The sequence below is a fragment of the Bubalus kerabau genome, unplaced genomic scaffold, assembly GCF_029407905.1.
Source record: "Bubalus kerabau isolate K-KA32 ecotype Philippines breed swamp buffalo unplaced genomic scaffold, PCC_UOA_SB_1v2 scaffold_36, whole genome shotgun sequence".
In the NCBI taxonomy this organism is placed as follows: domain Eukaryota; kingdom Metazoa; phylum Chordata; class Mammalia; order Artiodactyla; family Bovidae; genus Bubalus; species Bubalus kerabau.
This window is the reverse complement of record NW_026577890.1, coordinates 1,819,047-1,839,778: the sequence shown is the minus strand read 5'-3', so window position 1 is coordinate 1,839,778 and position 20,732 is coordinate 1,819,047.

The window sequence follows — 20,732 nt, the reverse complement described above, 5'->3', positions numbered from 1 at the left end:
GACTTCTCAGAGGCACCCTCAGAAGCTCTCTGCGGTCACTGGCACAAGTCGAGTGAACCCAGGGTTTCCTGCTGCATTCTGAGAAAGACCTCGAGAGTCCATCTTTACTGCGTCTTGAGGCCCGATACCCTACCATGACTGGAGAGCAATGACGCATTTCCCTCGCCACGCCCATTGAAACCTAACCTCCCTGGCGCCACACGAGAGGCTCCCTGCGCTCCCCGTCCTACCTCATGAAAACCCCACACTGGCACCTCCGCTCGAGAAAACACATGAGACGCCCCCGTCATCGTAAGATGAGGGCCTTCTTTTCCTACATGACCTAGAGAGCAATCCCGAGTCCACTCTCCAAACTCCACTGGAGGCCTGTCTCCCTTTAGGCCACTCAGTAGCCTCCAAGAGATACACGTCGCTACTCTAGAGGAGAGCGGAGTCCGTTGCTTCCCCTCGAGCCGAGGCCTGACTACTTGGGTGAGTCTGGAATGGGATCCCGAGATCCGTGTTGCCCCTGTAGAGGAAAACTCGGTCCTGGACACAAGCCTAAATGAGGTCTTTTTTGTCCTGCATTGACTCAAGTGCAATCCCCAGCTCTCCCTCGCAACTCGAATGGATGATTGGACTTCCCTGGGCCAACACAAGAGGAAGACTGTATTTCCCATTGTAATTCGAGAATCCCGCGGCAACTGGAGAAAAACAACGTGGCTCCTCCGTCATCGAAATATGAGGCCCCTGTCAGCTATAGCGTCTCCAGCGAAGTCCCATGTTCCGTCTAGAAGTGTGAAACAGTACTTGACACCCTTGATGCGACCCCCAAATTTCCCTGACACCCCGGTCTCACTCGAGAAGAACATGGAGGTTCCCAGCACTGCTTCAGCTGAGCCTCTTCTCCCCTCCTGATGGCGACAGGAGGGTCGATTCCCCTGCTTTGTCTGGAAGGGGTTCCCAGACTTCCCGGCGAACCTCAGGATGAGGCCAGTCTCACGAGGGAATTCGAGACGTAGCCTCGTGTGTTGTGCCACATGCTGAAAGACCCCGATTTCCTGGTCCGCTATTGATAAGATCCCGATGCCCGGTCACCTCTTCGAAAGTAACCCTCTGGATGAAGGCACAACACGAATGGGCACTGACACCCCTGTGCATCGTCCCCCAAAACCGCAGGTTCCACATACAACTCGACAGGTGGCCTGTCATCCCGTGAACAACTCGAGAGGCAAGCGGAATTCCATTACTCCACACAAGACGAGCTCTGACTCTCCTGTCCCAACTCTGCAGGGACCCTGCTATCCGAGTCAGAAATGGAGAGGAACCCTGACGTTACTGCCTCAATCCGAGATTAGGTCCTCTTCAATTGCACCAGTCCCTGTGAAGTTACGAGAAGCCCCTCTCAACTCCACAGTATCCCTGACTTCTCAGAGGAACCCCGCTAAGCTCCCTGAGGTTATGGGAACAAGTCGAGGGAACCCAGGGTTTCCTGCCACACCCCGAGAAAGACCTCGAGAGTTCTTCTTCGAAGCGTCTTGAGGCTCGATTCCCCTACCATGACTCGAGAGCAATGAGGCGCTCCCCCTCGTCACGTCCATGGAGACCTGACTTCCGTGACACCACAGGAGTCTCCCTGAGCTCCCCGTCCTATCTTGTGAGAAACCCCAACCAGGCACTGCACCTTGAGAAAACCCACGAGACGCCCCCGTCATCGCGAGATGAGGGCCTTCTTTTCCTGCATGGCCTAGAGAGCAATCCCGAGTCCTCTCTCCAAACTCCACAGTAGGCTTAACTCCATTTAGGCCATTCTTGGGCTCCAAGGGATACCCGTCGTGACTCGAGAGGAGAGCGGAGTCTATTCATTCCCTTCGAGACGAGGCCTGACTCCCCGGGTGAGTCTGGAATGCAACCCCGAGATCCCTGCCGCCCCTGGAGAGAAAAACTCGGTCCTGGACACAAACCTAGATGAGCTCTATTTTGCCCTGCAGTGACTCAAGAGCAATCTCCAGCTCTCACTTGCAACTCGAATGGAAGATTGGACTTCCCTGGGCCAACACAAGAGGAAACCTGTATTCCCCGTCGTAACTCAAGAATCCTGCCGCAACTCGAGAAAAAACACGTGGGTCCCCCGTCAGTGCTAGATGAGGCCCTTGCCCACTACAGCGTCTCAAGAGAAGTCCCAGGTTCCGTCTTGAAGTGCGAAACGGTACTTGGCACCCTTGATGCAACCCGAAAAGTTACCCGACTTACCAGTTTCACTCAAGGGGAGCACCGAGGTTCCCGGCACTACTTCATCTGAGCCCTTTCTCTCCTCCTGATCCCGAAAGGAGGGTCGATTCCCCTGCTTTGTCTGGAAAGGGTTCCCGGACTTTCCTGCACGCCTCAAGATGAGGCCGATCTCCCTAGGAAATTCGAGACGTAGCCTCGTGGGTGGTGCAACATGCTGAAAGACCCCGATTTCCCGGTCCGCACTTGAGGAGAACCCGATGCCCAGACACCTCTTCGAAGGCAACCCTGTGGATGAAGGCACAACAGGAAGGAGCACTGACACCCCCGTGCATCTCCGAAAAACCCGCAGGTTCCACACACATCACGAAAATTGGTGTTATCCTTGAACAACTTGAGATGTAAGCGGAGTTCCATTCCTCCGCAGAACACGAGACCTGACACTCCTGAGCAAACTCAGCAGGGACCCTGCGATCTGAGTCAGATCCGGCTCCAGGAAGTCAGGAGCAGAACCCTGAGGTTCCTGCCTCAACTCGAGATGAGGCCCACTTCCATTGCACCAAACCCAGAGGAGTCCCGAGAGGCCTCTCCCAAATCCACAGTATCCCTGATTTCTCAGAGGCACCCTGAGAAGCTCCCTGAGGTCACCGGCACAAGTCAAGGGAACCCAGGGTTTCCTGCTGCAACCCTAGAAAGACATCGAGAGTCCTTTTTCAACCCGTCATGAGGCCCGATTCCCCTACCCTGACTGGAGAGCAATGACGCACTCCCCCTTGCCCCGCCCATGGAGACCTGACTTCCCTGTTGTCACACGAGAGGCTACCTGAACTCCCCGTCGTACCTCGTGAGAAACCCCACACTGGCGCCACAGCTCGAGAAAACCCACGAGACGCCCCCGTCATCTCGAGATGTGGGCCTTCTCTTCCTGCATGGCCTGGAGAGCAATCCCGAGTCCTCTCTCCAAACTGAAGAGGAGGGTTGACTCCCTTTAGACCACTCAGTGGGCTCCAAGAGATATGCGTCGCAACTCGAGAGGAGAGCCGAGTCCTTTGCTTCCCCTCGAGACGAGGCCTAACTCCCTGGGTGAGTCTGTAATGCAAACCCGAGATCCCTGTCGCCCTTGGAGAGGATCACTGGGTCCTGAACACAAGGCTAGATGAGGTCGCTTTTGCCCTGCAGTAACTCGAGAGCACTCCCCAGCTTTCCCTCGCAACCCGAATGGAAGATGGACCTCCCTGGGCCAACACAAGAGGAAGCCTGAATTCCCAGTAGTAATTCGAGAATTCCGCCTCAACTCGAGAAAAACCACGTGATTCCCCCGTCATTGCAAGATGAGGCCCTTGCCTGCTCCAGCGTCTCAAGAGTAGTCCCACGTTCTGTCTTGAAGTGCGAAATGATATTTGGCACCCTTAATGCTACCCCAAAAGTTCCCCGACATACGGGTCGCACTCGAGGGGAACACCAAGGTTCCTGGCACCACTTCATCTGAGCCCCTTCTCCCCTCCTGATCGCGAAAGGAGGGTCAATTCCCCTGCTTTGTCTGCAAGGGGTTCCCGACCTTCTCCACGCACCTCAGATGAGGCTGTCTCACGAGGAAATTCGAGACGTAGCCTCGATGGTGGTGCCACATGCCGAAAGACCGCGATTTCCCGATCCGCTCTTGATAAGAACGCGATGCCCAGACACCTATTCGAAGATAGTGTGGATGAAGCCACAACACGAAGGGGCACTGACAACCCCGTGCATCATCCAGAAAAGACCGCAGGTTACTCTTACAGCTCAACAAGTGCCTGTCACCCAGTGAACAACTCGAGAGGCAAGAGGAGATCCATTCCTGCACACAAGACGAGGCCTGACTCACCTCTCCCAACTATGCAGGGGCCTGCGATCGGAATCAGAAATGGAGAGGAACCCTGAGGTTCCTGCCTCCCCTCGAGATGAGGCCCCCTTCCATTTCACCAAACCCAGTGGAGTCCCGAGAGGTCTTTCCCAACTCCACAGTATCCCTGACTTCTCAGAGGCACCCGGAGAATCTCCCTGAGGTCACCGGCACAAGTCGAGGGAACCCAGGTATTCTTGCCAAGACCCGAGAGAGATCTTGAGAGTCCTTCTTCAACGCGTCTAGAGGCCTGATTCCCCTACCATGACTCGAGAGCAATGACGCACTCCCCCTCGCCACACGCATCGAGACCTAACTTCCCTGGCGCCACATAAGAGGCTCCCTGAGCTCCCCGTCGTACCTCCTGAGAAACCAACACAGGCGCTGCAGCTCGGTAAAACCACCGAGACCCCCCGTCATCGTGAGATGAGGGCCTTCTTTTCCTGCATGTCCTGGAGTGCAATCCCGAGTCCTCTCTCCAAACTCCAGAGGAGGCTTGACTCCCTTTAGTCCACTCAGTGGGCTCCAAGAAATACCCGTTGCGACTCGAGAAGAGAAAGAAGTCCTTTGTTTCCCCTCGAGATGACGCCTGACTCCCGGGTGAGTCTGGAATGCAACCCCAAGATCCCAGTCATCCCTTGAGAGGAACATTAGGTCCTAGACACAAGCCTGGATGAGGTGTCTTTTGCCCTGCAGTGACTCGAGCGCAACCCCCAGCTCTCCCTCGCAACTCGAATGGAAGATTGGGCTTCCCTGGGCCAACACAAGAGGAAGCCAGAAATCCCCTTCGTAACTCGAGTTTCCCGCCGCAACTCGAGAAAAACCACGTGTTTCCAACGTCATCCCAAGATGAGGCCCTTGCCTGCTATGGCGTCTCAAGAAAAGAACCATGTTCCGTCTTGAAGTGTGAAACGGTACTTTGCACCCTTGATGCGACACCAAATGTTCCCGGACACACCGGTCTCACTCGACAGGAACACCGAGGTTCCCGCACCACTTCATCTGAGCACCTTCTCCCCTCCTGTTTGCGACAGGAGGGTCTATTCCCCTGCTTTGTTTGGAAGGGGTTCCCCACATTCCCGGCGCACCTCAGGATGAGGCCGGTCTCACGAGGAAATTCGAGACATAGTGTCGTGGGTGGTGTCACATGCCGAAATACCCCGATTTCCCGGCCCACTCTTGAGAAGAACCCGATGCCCGGACACCTCTTCGAAGGCAACCCTGTGGACGAAGGCACAAAACGAAGGGTCACTGACACTCCCATGCATCATTTGGTAAAAGCCGCAGGTTCCACACACAGCTCAACAAGAGGCCTGTCATCCCATGAACAACACGAGAGGCAAGCAGAGTTCCATTCCTCCACTCAAGACGAGGCCTGACTCTCCGGTCCCAACTCTGAAGGGACCCTGCGATCGGAGTCCGAAATGGAGAGGAACCCTGAGGTTCCTGACTCCACCCGAGATGAGGCCCTCTTCCATTACACCAAAAACAGTGGAGGCCCGAGAGGCCCCTCCCAAATCCACAGTATCCCGACTTCTCAGAGGCACCCTTAGAAGCTCCCTGAGGTCACCGGCACAAGTCGAGGGAACACAGGGTTTCCTGACGCAACCCGAGAAAGACCTCGAAAATCCTCCTTCAACGCGTCTTGAATCCCGATTCCCCTACCATGACTCAAGAGCAATGACGCGTTCGCCCTCGCCACTCATATGGAGACTTGACTTCCCTGGCGCCACACGAGAGGCTCCCTGAGCTCCCCGTCATACCTCGTGAGAAATCCCACACTGGCTCCCCAGCTCGAGAAAACCCACAAGACGCCTCCGTCGTCGCGAGATGAAGGCCTTCTTTTCCTGCATGGCCTGGAGAGCATCTCGAGGCCTCTCTTCAAACTCCACAGGAGGCCTGACTCCCTTTAGGCCACTCTGTGGGCTCAAGAGATACCCGTTGGGACTCGAGAGGAGAGCGGAATTCTTTGCTTCCCCTATATACCAGGCCTGACTCCTCAGGTGAGTCTGGAATGCAACCCCGAGATCCCTGCCGCCCCTGGAGAGGAACATTAGGTCCTAGACACAAGCATAGATGAGGTCTCATTTGCCCTGAAGTGACTCGAGAGCAATCCCCTGCTCTCCCTCACACCTCGAATGGAAGAATGGACTTCCCTGGGACAACACAAGAGGAAGCCTGAATTCCCCGTCGTAATTCGAAAATCCCGCCGCAACTCGAGAAAAACCACGTGGTTCCCCCGTCATCGCAAGATGAGGCCCTTGCCAGCTACAGCGTCTCCCCCACGTTCCATCTTGAAGTTTAAAATGATAATTGGCAACCTTGATGTTATCACAAAAGTTCCCCGACACCCTGGTCTCACTCGAGGGGAACACCAAGGTTCGGTGCACCGCTTGTTCTGAGCCCCTTATCCCCTCCTGATCGCGACGGGAGGGTCGATTACCCTGCTTTGTCTGGAAGGGGTTCCGGACCTTCCCGGCGCACCTCAGAATGAGGCCGGTCTCACGAGGAAATTCGAGACGTAGCCTTGTGGTTGGTGCCACACGCCGAAAGACCCCGATTTCCGTGTCTGCTCTTGATAAGAACCCAATGCTAGGACACCTCTTCGAAGGCAATCCTGTGGATGAAGGCACAAAACGAAGGGGTCTGACACCCTCGTGTATCGTTGGAAAAGCCCGCAAGTTCCACATACAGATCGACAAGTGGCTTGTCACCCCATGAACAACTCGAGAGGCAAGAGGAGTTCAATTCCTCCACACAAGACGAGGCCTGACTCTCCTGTCCCAACTCTGCATGGACACTGAGATCCGATTCAGAAATGGAGAGGAACCCTGAGGTTCCTGCCTCAACTCGAGATAAGGCCCTCTTCTACTGCACCAAACGCAGTGGAGTTCGGAGCGGCCCCTCCCAACTGCACAGTATCCCTGACTTCTCAGAGGCACCCTGAGAAGCTCCCTGAGGTCACGGGCATAAGTCGAGGGAACCCAGGGTTTCCTGCCATAACCTGAGAAAAACCTTGAGTCCTTCTTCACGCGTCTTGATGCCCGATTCCTCTACCATGACTGGAGAAAAATGACGCGCTCCCCCTCGCCACGCGCATGAAGATCTGACTTCCCCGGCACCACATGAGAGGCTCCCTGAGCTCCCCATCGTACCTCGTGAGAAACCCCACACTGGCGCCGCAGCTCGAGAAAACCCACGAGACGCCCCTGTCATGGTGAAATGAGGGCCTTCTTTCCTGCATGACCTGAAGAGCAATCCCGAATCCTCTCTCCAAACTCCAAAGGAGGCTTGACTCCCTTTAGGTCACTCAGTGGGCTCCAAGAGATACCCGTCGATACTCAGGAGGAGAGCGGTGTCCTTTGATTCCCCTCGAGATGAGGCCTGACTACGAGGGTGAGTCTGGAATGCAACCCTGGATCCCTGTCGCCCCTGGAGAGGAACCTTAGGTCCTGGACAAAAGCCTAGATGAGGTCTCTTTGGCCCTGCAGTGACTCAAGCACAACCCCTAGCTTTCCCTTGCAACTCGAATGGAAGATTGGCCTTTCTGAGCCAACACAAGAGGAAGCCTGAATTTCCAGTTGTAATTTGAGAAACCCGCCGCAACTCGAGAAAAATCACGTGGTTCCCTGTATTGCAAGATGAGGCCCTTGCCCCCTACAGCGTCTCAAGAGAAGTCTCACATTCCGTCTTGAAGTGCAAAACAGTACTTGGCACCCTTGATGCGACCCCAAAAGTTCCCCTATATACCGATCTCACTAGAGGGGACACTGAAGTTCCCGGCACCACTTCAACTGAGGCCTTTCTCCTCTCCTGATCGCGACAGGAGGGTCGATTCCCATGCTTTGTCTGCAAGGGGTTCCCGACGTTCCCCGCGAACCTCCGGATGAGACCGGTCTCATTAGGAAATTCGAAAAGTAGCCTCATGGTTGGTGCCACATGCTGAAAGATCCCGAATTCCCGGTCCACTCTAGATAAGAACCTGACGCCCGGACATCTCTTCGAAGGCAACCCTGTGGATGAAGGCACAACACGAAGGGACACTGACATCGCCATGCATCGTCTGGAAAAACCCGCCGATTCCACTCACAGCTCCAAATGTGGACTGTCACCCCGTGAACAACTCGAGAGGCAAGTGAAGTTGCATTCCTTCACACAAGACGAGGCCTTACTCTCCTGTCCCAACTCTTCAGGGACCCTGCGATCGGAGTCAGAAATGGAGAGGAACCCTGAGGTTCCTGCCTCAACTAGAGAAGAGGCCCTCTTCCATTGAACCAAACTCAGTGGTGTCCCGAGAGGCCCCTTCCAACACCACAGTATCCCTGAATTCTCAGAGGCTCCCTGAGAAGCTACCTGAGGTCACTGGCACAAGTCGAGGGAACCCAGAGTTTCCTGAAGTAACCCGAGAAAGACTTGGAGAGTCCTTTTTCAACGTCTCTTGATGCCCGATTCCCCTACCATGTCTCCAGAGCAAGGACGCGCTCCCCTCGCCACAAGCAGGAAAACTGACTTCCCTAGTACCACACAAGAGGCTCCCTGAGTACCCCATCATACCTCGTGAGAAAACCCACAGTGGCGCCGCAGTTCGAGAAAAACCACAAGATGCCCCCGTCAAGGAGAGATGGGGGCCTTCTTTTCCTGCCTGACCTGGAGAGCAATCCCTGGTCCTCTCTCCAAACTTCACAGAAGGATTGACTCCCTTTAGGCCACTCAGTTGGGTCCAAGAAATACCCGGTGCGACTCGAGAGGAGAGCGGAGTCCTTTGCTTCCCTCGAGACGAGGCCTGACTCCCCGGGTGAGTTTGGAATGCAACCCCGAGATCCCTGTCGCCCCTGGAGTGGAACATTATGTCCTAGACACAAGCCTAGATGAGGTCTATTTTGCCCTACAGTGACTCGAGAGCAACCTCCATCTCTCCCTCACAATTTGAATGGAAGATTGGTCTTCCCAAGGTCAACACAAGAGGAAGTCTGAATTTCCCATCGTAATTCGAGAATTCAGCCTCAAGTCTTAAAAACCATGTGGTTCCCCCTTCATCGCAATATGAGGCCCTTGCCAGCTAGAGTCTCAAGAGAAGTCCCACGTTCCATCTTAAAGTTCGAAATGCTACTATGCACCCTTGATGCGACCCCAAAGTTCCCCAACATACCGGTCTCACTCCAGGGGAACACCGAAGTTCCTGGCGTCTCCAGGGAAGTCCCATGTTCCGTCCTTAAGTGCGAAATGGTAATTGACACCCTTGATGCGACCGCAAAAGTTCGCCGACACGCTGGGTTCCCTCGAGGGGAACACCGAGGGTCCCAGCACCACTTCATCTGAGCCCCTTCTCCCCTCCTGATCGCGACAGGAGAGGCGATTCCCCTGCTTTCTCTGGAAGGGGTTCCCGGCCTTCCTGGTGCACCTCAGGATGAGGCTGGTTTCAGGAGGAAATTCGAGACTAGCCATGTGTGAGGTGCCACGTGCCGAACAACCCCGATTTTCCGGTCCGCTCTTGATAAGAACCCGATGCCCGGACACCTCTTCGAAGGCAACCCTGTGAGTGAAGGCACAACACGAAGGGGCACTGACACCCCCGTGCATCATCCGGAAAAACCCGCAGGGTCTACACACAGCTCGACAAGGGGCCTGAGACTCCCGGAACAACTCGAGAGGCAACCAGAATTCCATTCCTCAGACAAGACGAGGCCTGACTCTCCTGTCCCAACACTGCAGGGACCGTGCAGTCGGAGTCAGAATCGGAGAGGAAGCCTGAGGTTCCTGCCTCCCCTCGAGATGAGGCCCTCTTCCATTGCGCCGAACCCAGCAGAGTCCCGAGAGGCCCCGCCAACTCCACAGCATCCCTCACCTCTCAGAGGCACCGTGGGAAGTTCCCTATAGTCCCCTGCAGAAGTCGAGGGAAACGAGGGTTTCCCGCCGCCACCCGAGAAAGACCTCGAGAGTCCTTCTTCAACGTGTCTTGAGGCCCTAGTCGCTTCCCATGACTCGAGAGTGATGACCAGCTCCCCCTCGCCATGCGCATGGAGACATGAGTTCCCTGGCGCCGCACAAGAGGCTCCCTGAGGTCCTCGTCATGCCTCGTGAGAAAACCCCCACGGGCGCTGCAGCCTGAGGAAACCCATGAGACGCCCCCGTCATCGCGAGCTGAGGGCCTTCTTTTCCTGTCTGGCCTGGAGAGCAATCCCGAGTCCTCTCTCCAAACTGAAGAGGAGGCTCGACACCCTTGAGTCCACTCATTGGGCTCCAAGAGATCCGTGTCGCGACTTGAGAGGAAAGCGGAGTCCTCTGCTTCCCCTCGAGGCGAGGCCTGACTCCCCGGGGGAGTCTGGAATGCAAACCCGAGATCCCTGTCTTCCCTTGAGAGGAATATTAGGTCCTGGACACACGCCTCGATGAGGTTTCTTTGGCCCTGTAGTGACTCGAGCAGAACCCCCAGCTTTCCCTCGCAACTCCAGGGGAAGATTGGGCTTCCCAGGGCCAACCCAAGAGGAAGCCTGAAATCCCCGTCGTTTTCGAGAATCCAGACGCAACTCGAGAAAAACGACGTGGTTCCAACGTCTTCACAGGATGAGGCCCTTGCCCGCTACAGCGTCTCCAGGGAAGTCCCATGTTCCGTCCTGAAGTGGGAAACGGTACTTGGCTCCCTTGATGCGACCCCTAAAGTTCCCTGAAACGCCGGGTTCCCTCGAGTGGAACACCTAGAGTCCCGGCCCCACTTCATCTGAGCCCCATCTCCCCTCCTGATCGCGACAGGAGATTCGATTCCCGTGCTTTGTGTGGAAGGTGTTCCCGGCCTTCCCGGCGCACCTCAGGATGATGCTGGTCTCACGAGGAAATTCGACATGAGCCACGTGTGTGGTGCCACATGCCGAACGACCCCGATTTCCCGGTCCGCTCTTGAAATGAACCCGATACCCGGACACCTCTTTGAAGGCAACCCTGTGGGGAAGACACAAAATGAAGGGGCAATGACACCCCCGTGCATCTTCTGGGAACACCCGCAGGTTCCACACACAGCTCGACAAGGGGCCTGAGACCCACTGAACGACTCGAGAGGCAAGCAGAGTTCCATTACTCAGACAAGATGAGGCCTGACTCTCCTGTCCCAACCCTGCAGGGACCCTGCGGTCGGAGTCAGAAATGGAGAGGAAGCTGAGGTTCCTGCCTCCAATCGAGATGAGGCCCTCTTTCATTTCGTCAAACCTAGTGGAGTCCCGAGAGGCCCCTCTAACTCCTCAGTATCCCTCACCTCTCAGAGGCACCTGGGAAGTTCACTAAGGTCCCCTGTAGAGGTCGAGGGAAACGAGTGTTTCCCGCCCCAACCCAAGAAAGACCTCGAGAGTCCTTCTTAAATGCCTCTTGAGGCCCTAGTCCCTCCCATGACTCCAGAGCAATGACGCGATCTGCCTGGCCACACGCATGGAGGCCTGACTTCTCTGGCGCTGCACGAGAGGCTCCCTGATCTCCCCATCATATCTCGTGAGAAACCCCACACTGGCGTCGCAGCTCGAGAAAACCCATGAGACACTCCCGTCATCACGAGAGGAGGGCCATCTTTAACTGCATGGTATGCAGATCAAGCGTGAACCTTCTGTCCAAGCTACACAGGACGCTTGACTCCCTTTAGGCCACTCATTGGGCTCCAAGAGTTACATGTCGCGACTCGAGAGGATAGTGGAGTCCTTTGCTTCCACTCGAGACGAGGCGTGACCCACCGGGTGAGACTGGAATGCGACCCCGATATCCCTGTTGCCCCTGGAGAGCAACATTAGATCCTGGACACAAGCCTAGATTAGGTCTCTTTTGCCCTGCACTGACTCTAGCGCAATCCCCAGCTCCCCATCACAACCCGAATGGAAGATTGGATTTCAAGGCCAACAAGAGGAAGTCTAAATTCCCGGTCATGACTCGAGAATCCCGCCGCATCTTGAGCAAAACCACGTGGTTCTCCCGTCATCGCAAGATGAGGCCCTTGCCCGTTACAGCGTTTCAAAAGATGTCCCAGGTTCCGTCTTGAAGTGCGAAACGGTACTTGGCACCCTTGATGCGACCCCAAAAGTCCCCCAACATGCCGGTTTCACTCAAGGGGAACACCGAGTTTCCCGGCACCACTTCATTTAAGCCCCTTCTCCCCTCCTGATCTTGACCGGTGGGTCGATTCCCCTGCTTTGTCTGCAAGGGGGCCCGACCTTCCCTGCACAACTCAGGATGAGGCCGGTCTCATGGGGAAATTCGATACGTAGCTTTGTGGGTGGTGCCACTTGCCGAAAGACTCCAATTTCCCGGTCCGCTCTTAATAAGAATCCGATGCTCGGACACCTCTTGGAAGGCAGCCTTGAGTATGAAGGTACAACACTAAGGGGCACAAACACACCTGTGCATCAACCGGAAAAACGGGCAGGTTACATACACAGCTCGACAAGTGGCCTGTCACCTCGAGAACAACTCGAGAGGCAAGAGGAGTCCCATCCTCCAGAAAAGACGAGGCCTGACTCTCCTGTACCAACATGCAGGGACCTTGCGATCTGAGTCAGAAATGGAGAGGAACACTGAGGTTCCTGCTTCAACTCGAGATGAGTCCCTCTTACATTCCACCAAATGCAGAGGAGTCTCGAGAGGCCCCTCCAAACTGCACAGTATCCCTGACTTCTCAGAGGCACTCTGAGAAGCTCCCTGAGGTCGCAGGCACAAGTCAAGGGAACACTGGGTTTTATGCAGTGACCCAAGAAAGACCTCGAGAGTCCTTCTTCAACCCGTCTTGAGGCCCGATTACCCTACCATGACTCAAGAGCAATGACGAACTCCCCCTAGCCATCTCATGGGGACCTGACTTCCCTGGCGCCACACGAGAGGCTCCCTGAGCTCCCTCTCGTACCTCGTCAGAAACCTGGCACTAGCGTGGCAGTCTAGAAAACCCACGAGACGCCGCCGTCATCGCGAGATGAGGGCCTTCTTTTCCTGCATGGCGTGGAGAGGAATCCCGAGTCCTCTATCCAAACACCACAGGAGGCTTGACTCCCTTTAGGGCACACAGTGGGCTCCAAGAGAAACCCATCGCCACCCAAAAGGACAGCAGAGTTCTTTGCTTCCCCTTGAGACGAGGCCTGATTCCCCGGGTGAGTCTGGTATGCAAGCCCGTGATCCCTGTCGCCCCTAGGGACGAACATTAAGTCCTGGACACAAGCCTAGATGAGGTCTATTTTGCCCTGCAGTGACTCGAGGGCAATCCCCAGCTCTCCCTTGAAACTCGAATGGAAGATAGGACTTCCCTGGGCCAACACATGAGGAAGACTGTATTCCCTGTTGAAACTCGAGAATCCCGCCACAACTCCAGAAATGCCACGTGGCTCCCCCGTCATCGCAAGATGAGGCCCTTGCCCCCTACAGCATCTCAAGGAAGTCCCACGTTCCGTCTTGAAGTGCGAAACGGTATTGGCACCCTTGATGCGACCTCAAAAGTTCCTCGACACACCGGTCTGACTCGAGGGTAACACCGAGGGTTCCGGCCCCACTTCATCTGAGCCCCTTCTCCCCTCCTGATGGCGACAGGAGAGTCGATCCCCCTGCGTTGTCTGGAAGGCTCCCCGGCCTTCCCGGCATACCTCAGGATGTAGCCGGCCTCACTAGGAAATTTGAGACTAGCCCCGTGGGTGGTCCCACATGCCGAAAGACCCTGATTTCCCTGTCCGCTCTTGAAAAGAACCCGAGGCCCGGACACCTCTTCGAAGGCAACCCAGTGGGTGAAGGCACAACACGAAGGGGCACTGTCACCGTCGTGCATCGTCCGGAAACACCCGCAGGTTCCACACACAGCTGAACAAGGGGCCTGAGACCCCCTGAGCACCTCGAGAGGCAAGCCGAGTTCCCTTCCTCAGACAAGACGATTCCTGAGTCTCCTGTCCCAACTCTGCAGGGACCCTGCGGTCGGAGTCCGAAACGGAGAGGAAGCCTGAGGTTCCTGCCTTCCCTGGAGATGAGGCCCTCTTCCATTGCGCCAAACCCAGCGGAGTCCTGAGAGGCCCCGCCAACTCCACAGCATCCCTCATCTGTCAGAAGCACACTGGGAAGTTCCCTAAGGTCACCGGTAAACTTTTATTGCACAAGGTCCCCATGAAAAGGCCCACGCAGCAGGACAGCCACAGATTCTGTCTGCCATTAAAGGGCAGTAAGGTGCCCTCCCCCCTTCTTTGCTGCCTCGGCGGCCACCAGGGTGCAATTCGCATACCCTTCCCTTTCACATCCTAGCAGGTGCTCCAGGGCCCGCTGGCCTACAAAGTGCCAGAAGCAGGGCTGGGCCAGCCGGCCAGAATTCAGGGTTCTGTCCCTTCGACTTCCAGCGGACACTAGGCTGCTTGGGAATACCGCCCAGACTCTGAGGTTTTTCAGCAGAGGGGTGGAGCGGTAAAGGCCTTGACCCCAAAGACGAGGCCTTTCTGCGACCGCCAGGTTGGGGAGCTCTGAGACTGTGCCAACACAGGGCGGAATACATGGTTCCCTGCTCCACACAGTCCCCGTTCCCTTACCTGTGTTCCGCACCCCTCCACTGTTGCCAATGGATGCCGATCCTTGGGGATCCAAGAGTTCACGAAATGGGCATTCCCAGCCGCAATGGCGACCCCCAACAGCACATCTGGAAAGCCCTCCCCCACCCCCGCCAGGAGCCGACCCCCGCTGCGAACGGACCCCCACCCCGCCCCGCGCCGCCAGGTTTCGCCCCGGCCCTGCCGGGCTCCCGGCGGGTTCCCAGCCACATTGGCGACCCCCGGGAGCACAACAGGGACCGACCCCCCACCCACAGCGAGCGGAATCTCGACCTGTGCAGCCCAGGTTTACCCCGCCCTGGGTGTGCTCCCGGCGCATTTCCAGCCGCAGTGGCCATCTCCGAGAGCACAACTGGGAAGCCCTCCCCTACCTCCGCCAGGAGCCGACACCCGCCCTGCGCCGCCCGGGTTCGCCCCGCCCCTGCCGCGCTCCAGGGGCGCTGCCCACCTTCACCAGTGGCTCCAGGTGAGCCCCATTCCCACGCCCGGTTCCAGGAGAGGCTCTCGGACCTCGCTGCTGCCGCCAGGTCAAACATGAGGACAATACATACACCCCACAGAGACAATCCAAGCTGTCTATGATTTAGGGATAAAACGAGGACTACAGAAAGGCAAGATGACCTGACCTAGGAGGGCCATGATATTCTATAGAACCAGACAAAGTTGGTTACCAAGGAAACTTTTTTCCTTGGAACCCGGAAAGCTGGTTCTTTGCATATGCAATGACCAACAATTAGCTTGTTACCCAAGCCTGCTTTACTGCCACCCCCATCCCCCCACTCCCCAGAAGACTGGCACAAAGAAATATTTTAAATCTCAGGCGGAAACCTGGAAGATGTCTTGTCTGTCTGTTTGGATTAAGGTATGTGTCAGTGTGAGCCTTGTGTTTTTTGATAATATTGCTCAAGTTCTGTGTTCTGATTTCAATGGTCTCAAGACAAGGCAGCCCTTCCAAATCAAACTGCTGGAAATACAAGAAAACATTGACCTAAATGAATGTCAGAGTCCCGTGAACTGGGAACTAGTCAATATTAAATATCTAGTATTTTTGGTTTTGCTCCTCCATTATAGAAATGTCTAAGAGTCAACAACATTAAGCACAACATGTTCATAGTGCCTAGGTTTCTTTTGAGGTAAAAATTGCTCTATTGTTATATCTGTCACAAGCTTGTCAGCAAGAAACTACCTGGAAACGACAACAACAAAAGTAAAAAATGTAAATGTGATATGAGCTTTTAGACAAACCCTTAACAATAATTATACTCTAAAATATCTGCCTCTCATAGTCTTGATTGAAGGCAGAGGAGAAGGGGACGACAGAGGATAAGATGGTTGGATGGCATCACTGACTCGATGGACATGAGTTTGAGCAAGCCCCTGGTGCTGGTGATGGACACGGAAGCCTAGAGTCCTTCAGGCCACGGGGTCCCAAAGAGTCAGACACGACTGAGCAACTGAACTGAACTGAACTAACAAACGTTTCTCCAGGTGTTTTGGTTACCCGAGTTTCTATCCTTGTGACGACAGTGTATTGAATAGCTAGGTCATTTCCAAATAAATGAAAGTTCTGAAACATTCACGACTTGAAAGGACCTTCCTTTTACACAGAAACAAAAGAGATTTTTGACTCTCCATGAATAGTGTCTGGCACTATCCTGACATGTTAAATGTAAGAAAGCAATTGTTTTGTTTTGTTTTGTTCTGTTCTTGGGGGTGGGGGGAGGGGGGCGGGCTATAGCCAATGCCAATATAAAAGTCAGTTCTTGGTTGCTGAAGGGAAATGTATGACTTGTTATTACAAGAAAGTATGTGGAATACAATGGCACTTGAGGAAGGAAAACGAAGTAGTTCTGTCTTACAGGTGGCAGTTTCAGGATGGGAGAAGCAAAGGAATGGGTACAGAATGGGATAAGGAGGTTGTAGGGAAAGTGGACCCCCAGAAAAGAGTTCTGTGCCTAGCACAAGTTTTCTTGAGATGTCGAACTGCCTTTGCTAATGGAGTTTAAGTGTCTTTACCTCTTAAGTGATCTCTTCTAGGTTGACCTAGAACAGAAATCTTTTGTTAGCTTTGGCTAAGTGGAGAAGTAGTGTTTCACGGTGACATATGTGATCCTTCCTGACTGTTTGCAGCCCTTTTGATATCGATGCACTGCTTCTGCTGCTGCTGCCGCCGCCGCTGCTGCTAAGTCGTTTCAGTCGTGTCCGACTCTGTGCGACCCCATAGACGGCAGCCCACGAGGCCCCGCAGTCCCTGGGGTTCTCTAGGCAAGAACACTGGAGTGGGTTGCCATTTCCTCCTCCCATGCATGAAAGTGAAAAGTGAACGTGAAGTCGCTCAGTGGTGTCCGACTCTTAGCGACCCCATGGACTGCAGCCTACCAGGCTCCTCCATCCATGGGATTTTCCACGCAAGAGTACTGGAGTGGGGTGCCATTGCCTTCTCCCATATCTATGCACAAGCCTGCCTAAATCATTGACTTCTAGCTAGCTTTGGGATGCCAATGACCATCCACCCTTACCAGGCAACAGAGAAGAGAAAAACACTTACCACAGGAGGTCCTGGTAAGGAACAAGGAACTAACAAGCTCCCGCCAACCAGGATTCTGCAGAGGTCAACAAGAGGTCAATAAGAGATGGAAGACTGCAGTCCAGAGGTCCTAGCAACTTCCATCTTGCAGCAGAGACCCAGCATAGTCAAAACGAATTCAATGTTGCAAAAAATAAGTAAACAAATAAAGGACAGAAATTCTTTGAACACATGACTGAGATTAGGGGTGAGGCAGTACATGTACAGTGCCCGGAAAATCTTAAAGTATGAGAAAGGAAAGAAATTAAAGACAACTATCAAGCTGTCCAAACTGATAAAAACGAAAGATTACACAGTTTTTTCTGTATATATTAGCACATAATACTCTGAAAAGGAATTTAAAAAAATTCCCTTTCAATAATGTCAACATGAATACAACACTTTGCCATGGATGTAACGAGGATGACAAGACTGGCACACTGGAAATTATACACCCTGGCTGAAAACTATCCTGAATACATGGACAGATATTCCATAACAATGGAAAGACTTAAGATGGCAATACCATGGAATGCATCTTCAATCTGAAATGAAGATTTGATATGATTTGATTGCTCAGAGCTTTTGTGTCATCAATTGTTATTAAAGTATAAATGAGATAGAGAAAGCTGCTGACTTAGACTTGAGGCGGTGTGTACGCCCTGCTGGTCTCTAGCCAGATATTGTACAGGCACTAGCAGTCAGCTAAGGAAAGAAAGGCACTGTCTCAGGGAATGGCACCAGGCCCCTCCCCCACGACATGCCTTGAGGTCACATTGGCAGCAGGTGAGTCATCCTGGGCCAAAAACTGATTGACATGAATCTTGAAGAAAGGCAGTATTCCAGGCAAATATATCATTTCCTTAACATAGATTAGGAGAACAAGGTACGAGGAAAACATACTGTTTTGTTCAAGTCGCTTCTGAGCCTATTGGGGGAACCGACCTGAAGCCAGAGTCCAGCAGATATACATAGGATATTTACATCGCTTAAGACAAACATTTCCTCAGGAACAAATGCATTGCTTAGCTCAAGGTTTGTCTGCGAAATTCTTACACATCAGGAGATGGCTCCGAGCTGGGTTTCTACACACAAGAACATGAATGCAAAGGACAAGCCTGCACAGCCCATCTGCCCCCCTCCCCTACAGCCAGCAGCATTTCCAAGTGACCTCCTAAGGCCTTCCCCAAAATACAGGGGCACCTCTGGGTTTCCTGTTTCCCTCACTTTGAACACTTTTCTTAAAAAAAAAAAAAATCCTGCACACTTCTTGATAGAATGCCACAGTGCAAGGAAAACAGGCCTTCAATACTTAAACTTCCCTGTGTCAAACACTTGGGGCTTGGTTCTGTTTTGTTTTGTTTTTTCATTACACCACCACATAATTTAAACTTTTTACAATTTCTAATTATTCAGTACCAAAACACCAAACTTTTATTGCACAAGGTCCCCATGAAAAGGCCCACGCATCAGGACAGCCACAGATTCTGCCATGAAAGGGCAGCAAGGTGCCCTCCCCACTTCTTTGCTGCCTGGGCGGCCACCAGGGTTTGAAATTCATGCACCTTACTAACTTTCTAGGGTGCAATTCGCGGACCCTTCCCTTTCTCATCCTAGCAGGTGCTCCAGGGCCCGCTGGCCTACAAAGTGCCAGAAGCAGGGCTGGGCCAGCCGGCCAGAGTTCAGGGTTCTGTCCCTTGGACTTCCAGGGGACACTAGGCTGCTTGGGAAAACCGTGCAGACTGAGATTTTTCAGCAAAGGGGTGGAGCGGTAAAGGCCTTGACACCAAGGGCGAGGCCTTTCTGCAACCGCCAGGTTGGGGAGCTCCGAGAATGTGCCAACAGAGGGCGGAATACGTGGTTCCCTGCTCCAAGCAGTCCCAGTTCCCTGACCTGTGGCCCGCAGCCCTCCGCTGCACCCACTAGATGTGGATCCTTGGGGACACAGGAGCGTAGGAAATGGGCGTTCCTAGCCGCAGTGGCGACCCCGGAGAGCACAACTGGGACCGAACCCCCACCCACAGCCATCTAAATCTCGACCCAGGCAGCCCAGGTTTACCCCGCCCCGGGTGCACTCCCAGCGCGTTTCCAGCCTCAGTGGCCACCACCGAGAGCACAACTGGGAAGCCCTCCCACACCCCCGCCAGGAGCCGAACCCCGCCCCGCGCCACCCGGGTTCACCCCGCCCCTGCTGCACTCCCAGCGCGTTTCCAGCTGCAGTGGGGACCCCCGAGAGCACAACTGTTACCGCCCCCCACCCCCTCCCGACCAGAACCCCGACCCGCGCCGCCCGGGATCGCCCCGCCCCTGGCGCGCTCCCGGCGCGTTGCCCACTTCCACCAGGGGCTCCCGGTGAGCCCCGTCCCCACGCCCGGTTCCAGGAGAGGCTCTCGGACCTCGCTACTGCCGCCAGGTCAAACACGAGGACAATACATCCACCCCACAGAGACAGTCCAAGCTGTGTATGATTTAGGGTTCAAACGAGGACTACAGAAAAGAAAGATGTCCTGACCTAGGAGGGCCATGAGAGTCTATAGATCCAAACAAAATTGGGTACCAAGGAAACTTTTTTCCTTGGAACCCGGAAAGCTGGTTCTTTGCAAATGCAATGACCAACAATTAGCTTGTTACCCAAGCCTGCCTCGCTGCCAACCCCACTCCCCCCCCCCACTTCCCAGGAAAACGGCTCAAAGAAATATTTTAAATCTCAGGCGGAAAACTGGAAGATGTCTTGTCTGACTGTTTGGATTAAGGTATATGTCAGTGTGAGCCTTGTGTTTTTTGATAATATTGCTCAAGTTCTGTGTTCTGATTTCAATGGTCTCAAGACAAGGCAGCCCTTCCAAATCAAACTGCTGGAAATACAAGAAAACATTGACCTAAATGAATGTCAGAGTCCCGTGAACTGGGAACTAGTCAATATTAAATATCTAGTATTTTTGGTTTTGCTCCTCCAATATAGACATGTCTAAGAGTCAACAACATTAAGCACAACATGTTCATAGTGCCTAGGTTTCTTTTGAGGTAAAAATTGCTCTATTGTTATATCTGTCACAAGCTTGTCAGCAAGAAAGTACCTGGAAACAGCAACAACCAATGTAAAAAATGTAAATGTGATATGAGCTTTTAGATAAACTCTTAACAATAATTATACTCTAAAATATCTGCCTCTCATAGTCTTGATTGAAGGCAGAGGAGAAGGGGATGACAGAGGATAAGATGGTTGGATGGCATCACTGAATCGATGGACATGAGTTTGAGCAAGCCCCTGGAGTTGGTGATGGACACGGAAGCCTGGCGTCCTGCAGGCCACGGGGTCCCAAAGAGTCAGACTCGACTGAGCAACTGAACTGAACTGAACTTACAATCGTTCCTCCAGGTGTTTTGGTTACCTGAGTTTCTATCCTGGTGCTAAACTAAGTGACGACAGTGTATTGAATAGCTAGGTCACTTCCAAATAAATGAAACTTCTTAAACATTCACGACTTGAAAGGACCTCCCTTTTACACAGAAACAAAAGAGATTTTTGACTCTGCATGAA